Genomic DNA, 13,488 nt, shown 5'->3' on the forward strand with positions numbered 1-13,488 from the left:
GAGCAGGCAAAGGCGCCTGAGGAAGGCCGTGGATGCCAGCGCAGCTGCTCCATTCACGGAAAACACCAAAGGTGCAAAGGCACGCTCGGCATTCACAACTCTCTCCTGATATTGGGGTCTCTTAGCACTGTTCACTAAAGTGCTATTTATAGACCCACCAATACGACGTATACCCACTACATTGAAATAGTTTTGAATTATTCAGTTTCTGGAGCACAGCTAGGTCTAGAACCAGTACCACCTACGTTCTTTCAGATGGAATGTTTTGGCGCACAGATGTGTGAATTGCATTCTGCTTGGCTTGCAATATAATCAGTACCACATGTGAAACCATCATGGACTTCTCCCAAAGTAATTAAATCGCTAGTTTGTGCGTTGATTGACAGGCAAAAAATGTGGCAGGGATTCCACTGATCCGTTTAGTTGTTTTAGCAGTTTTGCTAATAATGCTGAACCTTATCATATCTGATATGCCTGGCGTTACATCAGCCGCAACAAGCCCCTCTAGATCAGAGCACGCACAGTCTCTCAAGAGCAGCAGACCTGTTTGCGATACCAGCATGCTAATTGGTCCCGTCTTTCCTCCTACGTCTGTAACTCTTACCGAGTAGACATAAAAGGCGTAAATCCTGATTAGTTGTGTGAACTTGTGACAAAGAGCATTCATGTGAGAATGCACCACAAACTGCCGTAACTCCTCAAAACCCGGTCACGCAATCCCTTGGGTTGGAACTTTCAGAGTTATTCGCTCTTAACCTTCAAACAACTGTGAGTGAGTATGAATATAGCGTTCGTTACGTTTCCTTTCAGACATACATTGCACTGTTCCAAGGCAGACTCGTGGATTAAGAGTGCCCAACCCTGGATCTACTGTTCACTACGGAAAGGTATTGAATGTACAATGTGATGCTGGTTACTACATTACCGGACAATCACAATCTACCCCGCGGAAGAATATCACGTGTGGAAATGGCAGTCAATGGACACCATCTGTGCCATCTTGTTCACGTAAGTGCTATTTGAGCCATCGACTGATGAAATTATACCTCAGGACCTGATTTCAACTTTTTCACCAAAATCAGCACCACAATTCGTTCCACTGAGATGTCCTCCATCACGCAGACGGCCAGCGCAGTCATGTCAATGACGGACGGAAGCGACGACCCGCACGCATCGGCGGCAGAAAAGCCCTAGCACCTTTCGTCTGACAGCGGCGCAGACCAGAGTCTGCGTACTTGGGGACATCCCAGGGGAACGGTTCGTGAAGCGGGAATGGGAAAGTGTGCATGCGGTAATGTGTGTATGAGTGCCTGTGTACATACGTGTGGGGGGGGGGGGGGGAGGTCATTGGTGGGTGAGTGCGTGCACACATAAATACATGAACCTAACATTCCACCCCTACTTGAAAAAGAAGCCGCGACCACGCGGAGAGAAGGAAGGGGATCTTCCCAAGTTGTACATTGTACTGTTGAGATACCGAATTCAAATAGATCAATACCATTATTATTATCTGCATTTCCGCGGCAATGTCAGCCGCACAATGGCAACCCACATATTCGCATATGCCCGAAATAGAATGCTCTGCCAAAAACATAAATCAAATGACATCATATATCTGTTCTGTGTAATCCAGTCAAGAGGAACATACGACGGCACAGAGTCCTCTCCACCCTGCACGGTCACTTGCCAGGATCCGGAGGCGCTGAAAGTCACCAAGTGACACAAGCCTTCCATTATTCGTTTTCGCCAGGTCTTCCTACAGCTTCGTGACAATTGTGACACGTGGGCGTCCTCGCCGGGTCTTCTCAACATACGCCGCCGTTGCCAGTGATGCTGGGGTGTCCTCCGGCAAGCGTAGAATGTGACCAAGAGTTGCCACTGCAGACGCTTGAGAATGTTGGTGATTGGCTCAGCTTTGCACCAGGCGTACAGAGAGACATTCGTGATCTTCTGAGGCCACCTAACGCTAAGGAGTGATCCCAGTTGCTGATGGTGGAAGGAATTGAGACTCTGCTCCAAAGCCACCGTCAGGCCCCATGTTCCGCCGTTGTAGGTCAGTACTGGTATGGCAAACGCCTGATAGAGCCTCAAGCGCAGCTTCTCACTAATAAACTCTCGTCGACACCAGACAACAAAGAGTGACCTGAAAGCTGCTGTTGCGAGCTGCTTCCTTCTGGTCACGTCTTGTTCATAACCCAGAAGTGACCTAAGCTTACGTGTCTTTCTCCAGACTTCCGCTAGACGATCCCCTTCTCTGCGTAGTGTTGTTTGCTCTATTTTCTCTTCGTTCACTTTGAGATGACATTCTCTGGGGACCTCATTTATGCTCGGGCTGATACTGTCCAACCATGTCCGCGAGCTGCTCAGAAAATCCGTATCATCTGCATAGATAACTTCCCCAGGCAAGAGTTCATCAGCTGGCGGCCTGGGAGGTAAAGTGGCCCTGAGATCACGTAGCGCTGATTCCAAGTAAATGACAAAAAGAACTGGAGATAGGCAGTCGCCCTGTGGGGTGCCGATTGTGATCTCAAACTCCGATGACTGCTGCTTACACGCGAGCACAGATAGGCTTGTATTGGAAATACCATACCATACCAAAAAAAGATATGCCAATAGAACCAAAGAACTAAGATAACGGTGCATGGAAAATGCAAACATGGCAGTGCGATCTATGGATGCTAACACGCCAGCCCACTCACAGCACCCCAAGAAAAGCTGACTGATACTGCGTGCTATTATCATGTGTCTGCGGGTGGCCTGCTTACCATTTCCCTAGCATAGGGGGATGGATGACGCCTCTCCAGGTGTTCCTGTCGCCCATGCCCGCCTTGATGGCAACTAGCTTACATGGGTAACGGATACAGACTGATCAACAGAGACTATCTTGACTGCAGTTGTCCTTGTGCAGATGGTAAAGTTTCATTTCCTTAAACATATTGTTTGTTCTGTTTTGCTTTTTTTAGTTTTATTTCATTCCCAACTCGTCACAAGCACGCGCTGTCAGCCGAACCATACCGACACCAGCAAGGACTCTTCCGTTGGGAGATAATATGTTTCCACGCCTCTAGACAGCTGTTTCGCTCCCTGCTGGAGCTCATCAGTAGGGGATGATAATGGAGTGTAAAGGAATGATCATTCTTGTACAGCAGAAATGGCGCAAGTGCGCGTTTTCAACGTAGAACAATGGCATATGCAAGCTGCTAAAATCGTGAATGTGAGAACAGCGAAAAGGACTATTGTACGCCCTCATTGGTGGAGGAACACACTACACAGGCGAAGCAAATCTTACGCGGAATAATGATGCCACTGGAAAGTACATGTACTTGTCTGTATGGTTCGGCTGAGAGCGTGTTGTTGTGACGAGTTGGGAATGCGAAAAATCGGAAATATGGCCGAAAGCATCCAAAGGTGCAAAGGCACGCTCGACATTCACAACTCTCTCCTGATTTTGAGGTCTCTTAGCACTGTTCACTTAAATGCTATTTATGGACCCACCAATACGACGTATACCCACTACATTGAAATAGTTTTGAATTATTCAGTTTCTGGAGCACAGCTTGGTCTAGAACCAGTACCACCTACGTTCTTTGAGATGGAATGTTTTGGCGCACAGATGTGTGAATTGCATTCTGTTCGGTTTGCAATGTATCAGTCCCACATGTGAGACCAGCATGGACTTCTCCCAGAGTAATTATATCGCTAGTTTGTGCGTTAATTGACAGGCCAAAAATGTGGCAGGGATTCCACTGGTCCGTTTAGTTGTTTTAGCAGTTTTGCTAATAATGCTGAACCTTATCATATCTGATATGCCTGGCGTTGACATAAATGGCGCAAATCCTGATTAGTTGTGTGAACTTGTGACAAAGCGCATTCATGTGAGAATGCACCACCTACTGTCTACAGTCCTCAAAACCCGGTCACGCAATCACTTGGGATGGAACTTTCAGCGTTATTCGCTCTAAACCTCTAGACAACTGTGAGTGAGTATGAACAAAGCGTTCTGTACGTTTCCTTTCAGACATACATTGCACCGTTCCAAGGCAGACTGGTGGATTAAGAGTGACCAACCCTGGATCTACTGTTCACTACGGAATAGTAGTGAATGTACAATGTGATGCTGGTTACTACATTACCGGTCAATCACAATCTACCCCGCGGAAGGACATCACGTGTGGAAATGGCGGTAAATGGACACCATCTGTGCCATCTTGTTCACGTAAGTGCTATTTGAGCCATCGACTGAAGAAATTATACCTTAGGAAGTGATTTCAACTTTTTCACCAAAATCAGCACCACGAATCGTTCCACTCCATCACGCAGACGGCCAGCGCGGTGATGGCGATGACGGACGGAAGCGACGACCTGCACGCATCGGCGGCAGAGAAGCGCTAGCACCTTTCGTCTGACAGCGGCGCAGACCAGAGTCTGCGTACTTGGGGACATCCCAGGGGAACGATTCGTGAAGCGGGAATGGGAAAGGACGCATGCAGTAATGTGTGTATGAGTGCCTGTGTGCATACGTGAGGGGGGGGGAAGAGGTCATTGGTGGGTGAGTGCGTGCACACATGGATACGTGAACCTAACATTCCACCCCTACTTGAAAAAGAAGCCGCGACCACGCGGAGAGAAGGAAGGGGATCTTCCCAAGTTGTACATTGTACTGTTGAGATACCAAATTCAAATAGATCAATACCATTATACATTATTATTATCTGCATTTCCGCGGCAATGTCAGCCGCACAATGGCAACCCACATATTCGCATATGCCGGAAATAGAATGCTCTGCCAAAAACATAAATCAAAAAAACATCATATATATCTGTTCTGTGTAATCCAGTCAAGAGGAACATACGACAGCACAGAGTCCTCTCGACCTAACACACCTATCCCCCCGAAAATCCACCTCAGCAAATTACATGATACCGATACTACGCTCAATGGCAGATTTACTGTGTGAATCCCTCTCATTCCTGTTTAACTTAAGCTTATCTACTTCGTGCTTCCCCAATTCCTGGAAATCGGCCTCTGTTACCCCATTATATAAAGGCAAAGGAAGTGCCTCTTCACCAACAAATTATCGTCCTATTTCACTGCTGCATCCCGTCAGTCGCCTTTTCGAATACCGGATAGCACTGAGTCTCAGCAGCTTCCTGCATCGCAACAAATTAATATCACCGTCCCAATTTGCATATGTTCCACAGCGATCAGCAACGGACCAACTTATCCTGCTTACTCACCAGATGGCTCGTGTCTCGGACAAACACAACAGATATGATTGTGCATTTCTTGACTTCAGGAAAGCCTTCGATAAGGTTCATCATCCAACCCTGATTGAGAGGCTGAGTACTTTTATGACTCGAAACTCAGTGAAATGGTTTGAATGCTACCTCAATCAGAGAACGATAGCTGTCAAGATTAAGGAGACGATCTCTCCCCAATATCTTTTGAATTGTGGTGTCCCTCAAGGCCCACATCTTGCACCCCTGCTGTTTTTAATCTACATCAATACCCTTCCCGACACATTGACCCACAGCGCCCCTTATCTATTTGCTGATGATGTTACACTGCTCAACACTCATAACATCGGTTTACCTGTTGGTGAGAATCTGGCCAATTTCCAGTTGGATTTAACAAGCTGCCAGCGCTGGGCTAGAGGCATTCACGGGGAGTTTTCTGCGGCCAAGACCACCATGTTCTCCAACTATGCTCCTCCACCCTCTTCGTCTGTCCAAATGGACAACGTACCACTCAATGTTAAAAGTACCGTAATCCATCTAGGCGTTGAGATCAGCACTAATCTTAAATTCCAAGACCATTTCACTACTGTGTTCAAAAAGTTTCGCCAACGTGTAAATTTGTTATGCTTTATGGGCCGTCATCTATCGCATGCACATATTGCCCTACTCTACAAGTCATATGTACGACCCACAGTAGAGTACGCTATCCCTGTCTGGTGCTTCAGACTTACTGCTAGCCAGCTAGAATCGATTGACATTTTACAAGCAAAGATCTGCAGATGCCTGCTGCGGTCTGCGAAGATTGATTTTGATCGCTATGAATCGAAGAATAATTTAAATAGGCTGTGGAATTTGGAATCCCTTCACTTCCGACGCACTTACATTTCCATCACCGTTTTGTTCAAGTATATCCATTGGCACCCAGATTATCTATCCCGCTTTGACATCAATATCTCTTCTAGCGCACGCCGACCAAACAAACTGATTTTCAATTCTCATGGCCGCATCTCTTCCTCTCTCTTTCTGCATAAGATCGGAAAGCTGTGGAACTGCCTTCCACCAAGGCTGACATCCCAAGATTCACTTTCTAAATTTCAGCAGCAATATCGCTTGCACGTGAAAAGGTTTAAATTAGACTGTAGTGGTATATCCCTTGACATTTAAATTAATTGTTTTATTTTTTAACAACCCAGCCCTGTGTTTATTGCTAATTTATGTAGCATATACTGTAACACGTGTAGTTTTCCTCACTGTTTATTTCTATTGCATGATTTGCATCAGGAGATCCCCTCGACAGGCCATCGCCTCTGGGAGATCCTTTAATAAAGATTATTATCACCCTGCACGGTCACTTGCAAGGATCCGGAGGCGCTGCAAGTCACCAAGTGACGCAAGCCCTCCATTATTCGTTTTCGCCAGGTCTTCCAACAGCTTCGTGACAAATGTGACACGTGGGCGTCCTCGCCAGGCCTTCTCATCGTGCGCCGCCGTTGCCAGTGATGCTGGGGTGTCCTCCGGCAAGCAAAGAATGTGACCTAAGAGTTGCCACCGCAGACGCTTGAGAATGTTGGTGATTGGCTCAGCTTTGCACCTGGCGTACAAAGAGACATTCGTGATCTTCTGAGGCCAACTAATGCCAAGGAGTGATCGCAGTTGCTGACGGTGGAAGGAATAGAGACTCTGCTCCAAAGCCACCGTCAGGCCCCATGTTCCGCCGTTGTAGGTCAGTACTGGTACGGCAAACGCCTGATAGAGCCTCAAGCGCAGCTTCTCACTAATAAACGCTCGTCGACACCAGACAACAGAGAGTGACCTGAAAGCTACTGTTGCGAGCTGCTTCTTGCTCGTCACGTCTTGTTCATTACCCAGAAGTGACCCAAGCTTACGTGTCTTTCTCCAGACTTCCGCTAGACGATCCCCTTCTCTGAGGACCTCATTCATGCTCGGGCTGATACTGTCCAACCATGTCCGCGAGCTGCTCAGAAAATCCGTATCATCTGCATAGATAACTTCCCCAGGCAAGAGTTCATCAGCTGGCGGCCTGGGAGGTAAAGTGGCCCTGAGATCACGTAGCGCTGATTCCAAGTAAATGACAAAAAGAACTGGAGATAGGCAGTCGCCCTGTGGGGTGCCGATTGTGGTCTCAAACTCCGATGACTGCTGCTTACACGCGAGCACAGATAGGCTTGTATTGGAAATACCATACCATACCAAAAAAAGATATGCCAATAGAACCAAAGAACTAACATAACGGTGCATGGAAAATGCAAACATGGCAGTGCGATCTATGGATGCTAACACGCCAGCCCACTCACAGCACCCCAAGAAAAGCTGACTGATACTGCGTGCTATTATCATGTGTCTGCGGGTGGCCCGCTTACCATTTCCCTAGCATAGGGGGATGGATGACGCCTCTCCAGATGTTCCTGTCGCCCATGCCCGCCTTGATGGCAACTAGCCTATATGGGTAACGGATACAGACTGATCAACAGAGACTATCTTAACTGCAGTTGTCATTGTGTGCAGATGGTAAAGTTTCATTTCCTTAAACATATTGTTGTTTTTTTTGTTTGTTTTTTTGTTTGTTTGTTTTTCATTCCCAACTCGTCACAAGCACGCGCTGTCAGCCGAACCATACCGACACCAGCAAGGACTCTTCCGTTGGGAGATAATATTTTTTCACGCCTCTAGACAGCTGTTTCGCTCCCTGCTGGAGCTCATCAGTAGGGGATGATAATGGAGTGTAAAGGAATGATCATTCTTGTACAGCAGAAATGGTGTAAGTGCGCATTTTCCACATAGAACAATGGCATATGCAAGCTGCTAAAATCGTGAATGTGAGAACAGCGAGAAGGACTATTGTACGCCCTCATTGGTGGAGTAACACACCACACAGGTGACGCAAATCTTACGCGGAATAATGATGCCACTGGAAAGTACATGTACTTGTCTGTATGGTTCGGCTGAGAGCGTGTTGTTGTGACGAGTTGGGAATGCGAAAAATCGGAAATATGGCCGAAAGCTCTGTCGCAATATTTAGCTTTTCTTTAGTTGTTGCGTCAGGCCAGTGAAATCGTGTTCTGTGGTTGCCCGTATAAGAGGCTTAACAAAAAAGTTTATAAAAAGAAGAAAAGCTGGCTGTCTTGCGATACCAGCATGCTAACGGGCCACGTCTTTCCGCCTACCTTGACCTTGACCTTAACCTTGACTGAGAAGACAAATCCTGACAAGTTGTGTGAACTCCTGACAAAGCGCATCCATGAGAGAATGCATAACATACTGTCTAAAGTCCTCAAAAGCCGTCCACGCAATCCCCTATGATTTCAATGGCAGTCGCTCTATACGTAGAGACGACAGTGTGTGTGTATTAATAATAGCGTTTGGTACATTTCCTTTCAGAGATATATTGCACTGTTCCACATCACATTCTTCGATTAAGAGTGGTCTACCCTGGAACTACTGTTCTCCGCGGAATAACAGTGAATGTACAATGTGATGCTGGTTACTACATTACCGGTCAATCACAATCTACCTCGCATAAGAATATCACTTGTGGAAATGGCGGTCAATGGACATCACCTGTGCCATCTTGTTCAAGTAAGTGCTATTTATGGACCCGCCAATACGACGCAAATCCACTAAATTGACATACAAGTAGTTTTGAGAAATTGAGTTTCTGGAGCGCAGCTACGTCTAGAACCAGTACCACCTACGTTCTTTGAGATGGAATGTTTTTTGTACACTGACATGTGAATTGCATTCTGTTTGGCTTGCAATATATCAACCCCACATGTGACACCAGCATGGACTTCTCCCATAGTAATAAAGGCGCTAGTTTGTGTGCTGATTAACAGGCTTTAAATGCGGCAGGGATTCCACTGCTCCGTTTAGTTGTTTTAGCAATTTTGCCAATACACTGGGCAGACGCACCGGGAGGGAGGGGTGAGGGAGGGATGGTAGCTTAGGAGATAAGGGATAGAGCCAGTGCGACCATAGTACACAATGAAGAGTACATTATATACTGGGGGATTTCTCCGGGTTGGAATGATAGGTTAATGAGGGACGGTAACGACGGTGCCAGCACTTACGTTGCTTCTTTTAGTATGCAGTTTTGGTGTAGAGTGGAACCCTGGACTCTTGGTGGTGACAACTCCGCGAAGAAGTTCACCAGCTGAATTTCGCTCATCCATCAAATTATACCTAGGGTTCCCTGTAAAAAGGCGCTGACGCCTGTTGGGAATTCCCTAGTAAAAGAAGAATAAATAATAATATATAAAATATAATAAGAAGTGCTTCGACCTCAGCTTGAGAAGTAGAGATTTCTAGAAGGGGCTCAGGATGGCAGGGGTGGTGTTGATGGATGGAGTTTGCTTATCCGCATAGCCCACGGACAGCGTGCTCTGTGAAATGAAGAATTCATTGAGGGTAGCGGCTTTTTGTGCTGGTATTGTTGCAGGAGGTGCTTGGCTCACGAGTTCGGATATTCGTTGTTTTGTAGCCGTGGTTAGGTGCTTCATGAGGCAGTATATGGAAGTAGACAGACGAGGCTGTGGGGTTGTTTACGGAGTCGGTTTTACATTGTGAAGAGATGATTCATCTGCACTTGAACTGCCATGATTTTGGCATCATTATTATCCGTCTCACAGCACAATCACCATATGTGCGCTTTTTGCGATTGTGGTCAATAAGGCGTGCACAGCAGCCCCTTTTTGGTCCTATAGTGTGATACGGTTTCCATTTTGCACTACGTGATAACGACTCGCTAATGATCAGGCAAAATGAGTTCCTGAATCAAAATATACAATGTTTCATGTCATTGTTTCATGATGGCATTATGAAACAATCAATGGTATTATTAACCAGGCAGTCACAGTGGGTTGTTCAAAGACCACTATTGCGATACGAGAGGTGCCTGGGTCAACCTCATTTCAGAGACACAATAGATCAACGGTAGTAACATTATGTACATTACCACTTAATGATGGAAGGTGCGTGCAATAGGCTATTTGCACTGCGTAAAGCTGTCCATAGTCACAACAGGAAGGGGCGGGCCACCATTTAAATGACCATTGCCGAAAATTGTTCTTTACGTCGTATATTCTACCTCTGTGTCAGGCCCTTGTTCAAACTCTGGAAATACACCAGCGTCTGCTTCTAAAAATCCTGTTTCGTAAAAATCAAACATTTTCCTCCCAACGTCTCTACAGTTTAGCTTCAGTATCTCCCCTCTTAGAGCGACACCAGCAACATCTTTGCATCCTTGTACACATGATCTTATTAGACCTGGCTCCCAAACACTTTGCTAAGTATAACTGGTTTGCGTCCACCAGATCAACACGTCATTCCTTCTCATTACCCCGTGCCAATACCTCCCTGTTTCTGAAATCTCTTATCTTCTCTGCGTGCACTCTCTGGTCTTCCCTGCCAACTAGCCTTAAAGCATGCACAGTCATTAAGGAATTCAAGCTTCAGCTTCTTCGTCCTAAATAATCTCACCATTTTCGTCATGCCTCATCTTGCAGTACTCTTTTTGTTTCTCTCCTTATTATTCAGTTCGCAGTGGTTGGCTACCACCCTACTTCTCATGTATATTGGCAGTCTTCTGACGAGCCAGGAGATGTTGAATTTATAATAATAACAATAAGAATATACTTAGAGAGTTTGATGTCGCTGCACTTCTGCCATTTCTGCTACTTTTTTGGTGGTTTTGGCATCATTTGTACGCACAAGAACCCTCCCATTCTAAGTTGCAATGTTAGCAACTTTGGACCTTTTCCTGAGAATATGGAAAGGATTTCAGCAACTTGCACTTGTTTTTTGAGAAAAGCATAAGTTTCGAAAAAGTATGCCATCTGTTAGGGCCTGGTCAGACTGCGGCAAAAACGAAATAATCCTGGGATTATAATCCGAATCTCCATAGTAACTTGCCGCCAGAGCGGCAAAAGCAAGAGTTGACGCTCCAAAAAAAGCAAGAATGGACCACGCTTTTCCGCTCCAAACAGGATTTGACGCTGATAATCACTGATTTTTCATCTCGATATCGAGGAGCGAATTGGCCACGGACAACAACAAAACTCATAAGGATGGTTGCAAGGATTGCACTGAAGGTGTTGGCGATCCCCAAGGCGAAGGAATTTGACGTCGTTCGTGGAGATTACCACTTGACGCTTGAAATGAAATTTGAATTTTCATTCTCCCCACATATGTAGTGTGATCGCGATTCAAATTCTGGAAGTTGTTCTTTTTTCGTCAGGCAACCAAAATTTGCCGCAGTCTGACCAGGCCCTTACAAACCTCCAGTTCTCAAGTGGGAAAGGCCTTCGCGCCAGGGAGTCGTAAAATACCGGGAGGCGACACGAGATGCACAACCGCGTCGGATGATTGACTCAGCTCGGGCACGAGTGCTGAGGGAAAATATAGAATCCCCATGAGGTCAAAGCGGCGCAGGTCATGCACAAAGGACGCGTTCGCTGTTTGGTCCCAAAAATCAAAAAAATAATCCTGCTCCCAAGGAATCGTCCGAGTGTCAGCAGTTGATTTGGTGATTCTAAGTTTGTGCCTTGACGGGGTAAAGGATGATGGAGCTTGACAGAGATGCCTGCCAAAGTGATGAGTCCACCGTGGAAGATGTAGATGACGCCACGTATCCACTTGGTGACCTGAGTTGTGGAGATGTTCAGCTGTGGACTACTGGTGAGATTCTCTCGTCTGCATTTTTTGGTATCGTCTTGTCTTTGTGAACACGAATGTATAATCTGTAGCAAACTAAGCGCCCCAAACTCACCCGAAAAATGGGAGTCTGCCCACGGTGCATTGTCTGTTCACTATGACATGTGACAGTGTTGAACCTGTGACAGGATTTTTATTCATGTCCTGAAAATTACGTGTTTACCTAGTACATGTATGTAAATTGTTGACATTGTATGTAAACCTCCGCCCTCAACCCTTGCTTTGCCTATGTGCAGATCCATGTAAGAGTGGCAGTGCCACCATAGTGTACAGGCCTATGGAAGGTGAAATAATCCATGGAATTTGCGAACTGCTGACAATGAGACAGGCGAGTGTTACTGAGGCGATGGAGTCATTCCTGCATGTTATCAGGACACAGTTACACAAGGCATCAGGTTTTGGAAATCTGCTACGCCAGGAAGTGTGCCCAGCTGAAGGCATGCAATAGTGCTGGCATTTCGCAAGCATGGCAACAAGTGCTCTCCAGCATCTCAACAGCTTTTCCCAAAGTGAAGATCTGTATAAGACACAATATGACTCAGCTAAAAACAACTGAAGCAGTGACATGTGAATGTTGCACGAGCATGCATGTGTGTGTATGTGTGTGTGTGTGTGTGTGTGTGTGTGTGTGTGTGTGTGTGTGTGTATGTGTGCGGCTGTGCCAAAGCCTAGAGTGTTCATTTGCGGCTGTGGCAGGGACTTCAGCGTCGGCCCAATGATCTAACTCGCCACAGGAATTACTGCAACTCCTGATGCTATCATTGCACGGAGCAATGGGCATCCAAAAGTCCAAAGGTGTATGTGTGTTGTGCATTGGTGGTCGATTCACATGGCTTTGCCAGTTGTGTGGATTATACAGTTATCTGGTGCAAGTCTTGATCTGTCTCATTCAGATCTTGTTCGCTATCGTTGCTATAAGAGAAAATCTGTGGGTGCACATCCAGTGCATTTGCAGACTTGCGTTCTTCTCTTGCGACGGGCTTATGCATGGTATGTGTGTGCGTGCGTGTGTGTGTATGCTTCTGTGATACGTGGATCAAGCAGTATACAGGGTATTCGCCTTGAGTGCATTTGCCGATAGTGTGACTTTCGTCGCAAAGAACTTTGCTCAGTCGGTCAGTCGACTCGGCCTTACGTTTCCTGAAGGCAATGTGTTCAGAACACAGTTACTTCAAGTATGAACAGCTATGAACAGTTAAGAAATGACAAATATTGTGTGTAGTTCATGGACCATAATGTGAAACACTTTGAATGCAGAAGAATGAGGATAGTGGCATCAAATGCTGCATGGATTCTGTTTGATATGCTACTTTACTTCCCTTCCATGGAAAGGTGAGTTCATCATCGATCTTCATCTCGAAACTTCACACAAACCGAGAATGGAACTTGGACAACACGAAGGGGCCATGGGCATTGTGTGTTTAGTGGAGAACTATTCCGAAAACAGGCTGTCATTCGCACTTACTCAATTCAAATTTGAGTACATTTCGTGAATAACTTACCTTGACATTCCGTCGTCTC

General features: G+C 46.1%; 1 protein-coding gene across 1 annotated transcript in view; it reads left to right on the forward strand.

Moving 5' to 3' along the window:
- Positions 1 to 914: 914 nt before the first annotated feature.
- LOC135825863 (uncharacterized) overlaps positions 915 to 13,488 on the forward strand; it is a 60,224-nt gene continuing 47,650 nt past the window's right edge. The window contains exons 1-3 of the mRNA XM_065338497.1: positions 915 to 1,008; positions 4,019 to 4,216; positions 8,638 to 8,835. The gene's annotated coding sequence lies outside the window, so the exon portion shown is untranslated. The remainder of the gene's footprint in view (positions 1,009 to 4,018; positions 4,217 to 8,637; positions 8,836 to 13,488) is intronic.

Source organism: Sycon ciliatum, chromosome 10 (assembly GCF_964019385.1).
Source record: "Sycon ciliatum chromosome 10, ocSycCili1.1, whole genome shotgun sequence".
In the NCBI taxonomy this organism is placed as follows: domain Eukaryota; kingdom Metazoa; phylum Porifera; class Calcarea; order Leucosolenida; family Sycettidae; genus Sycon; species Sycon ciliatum.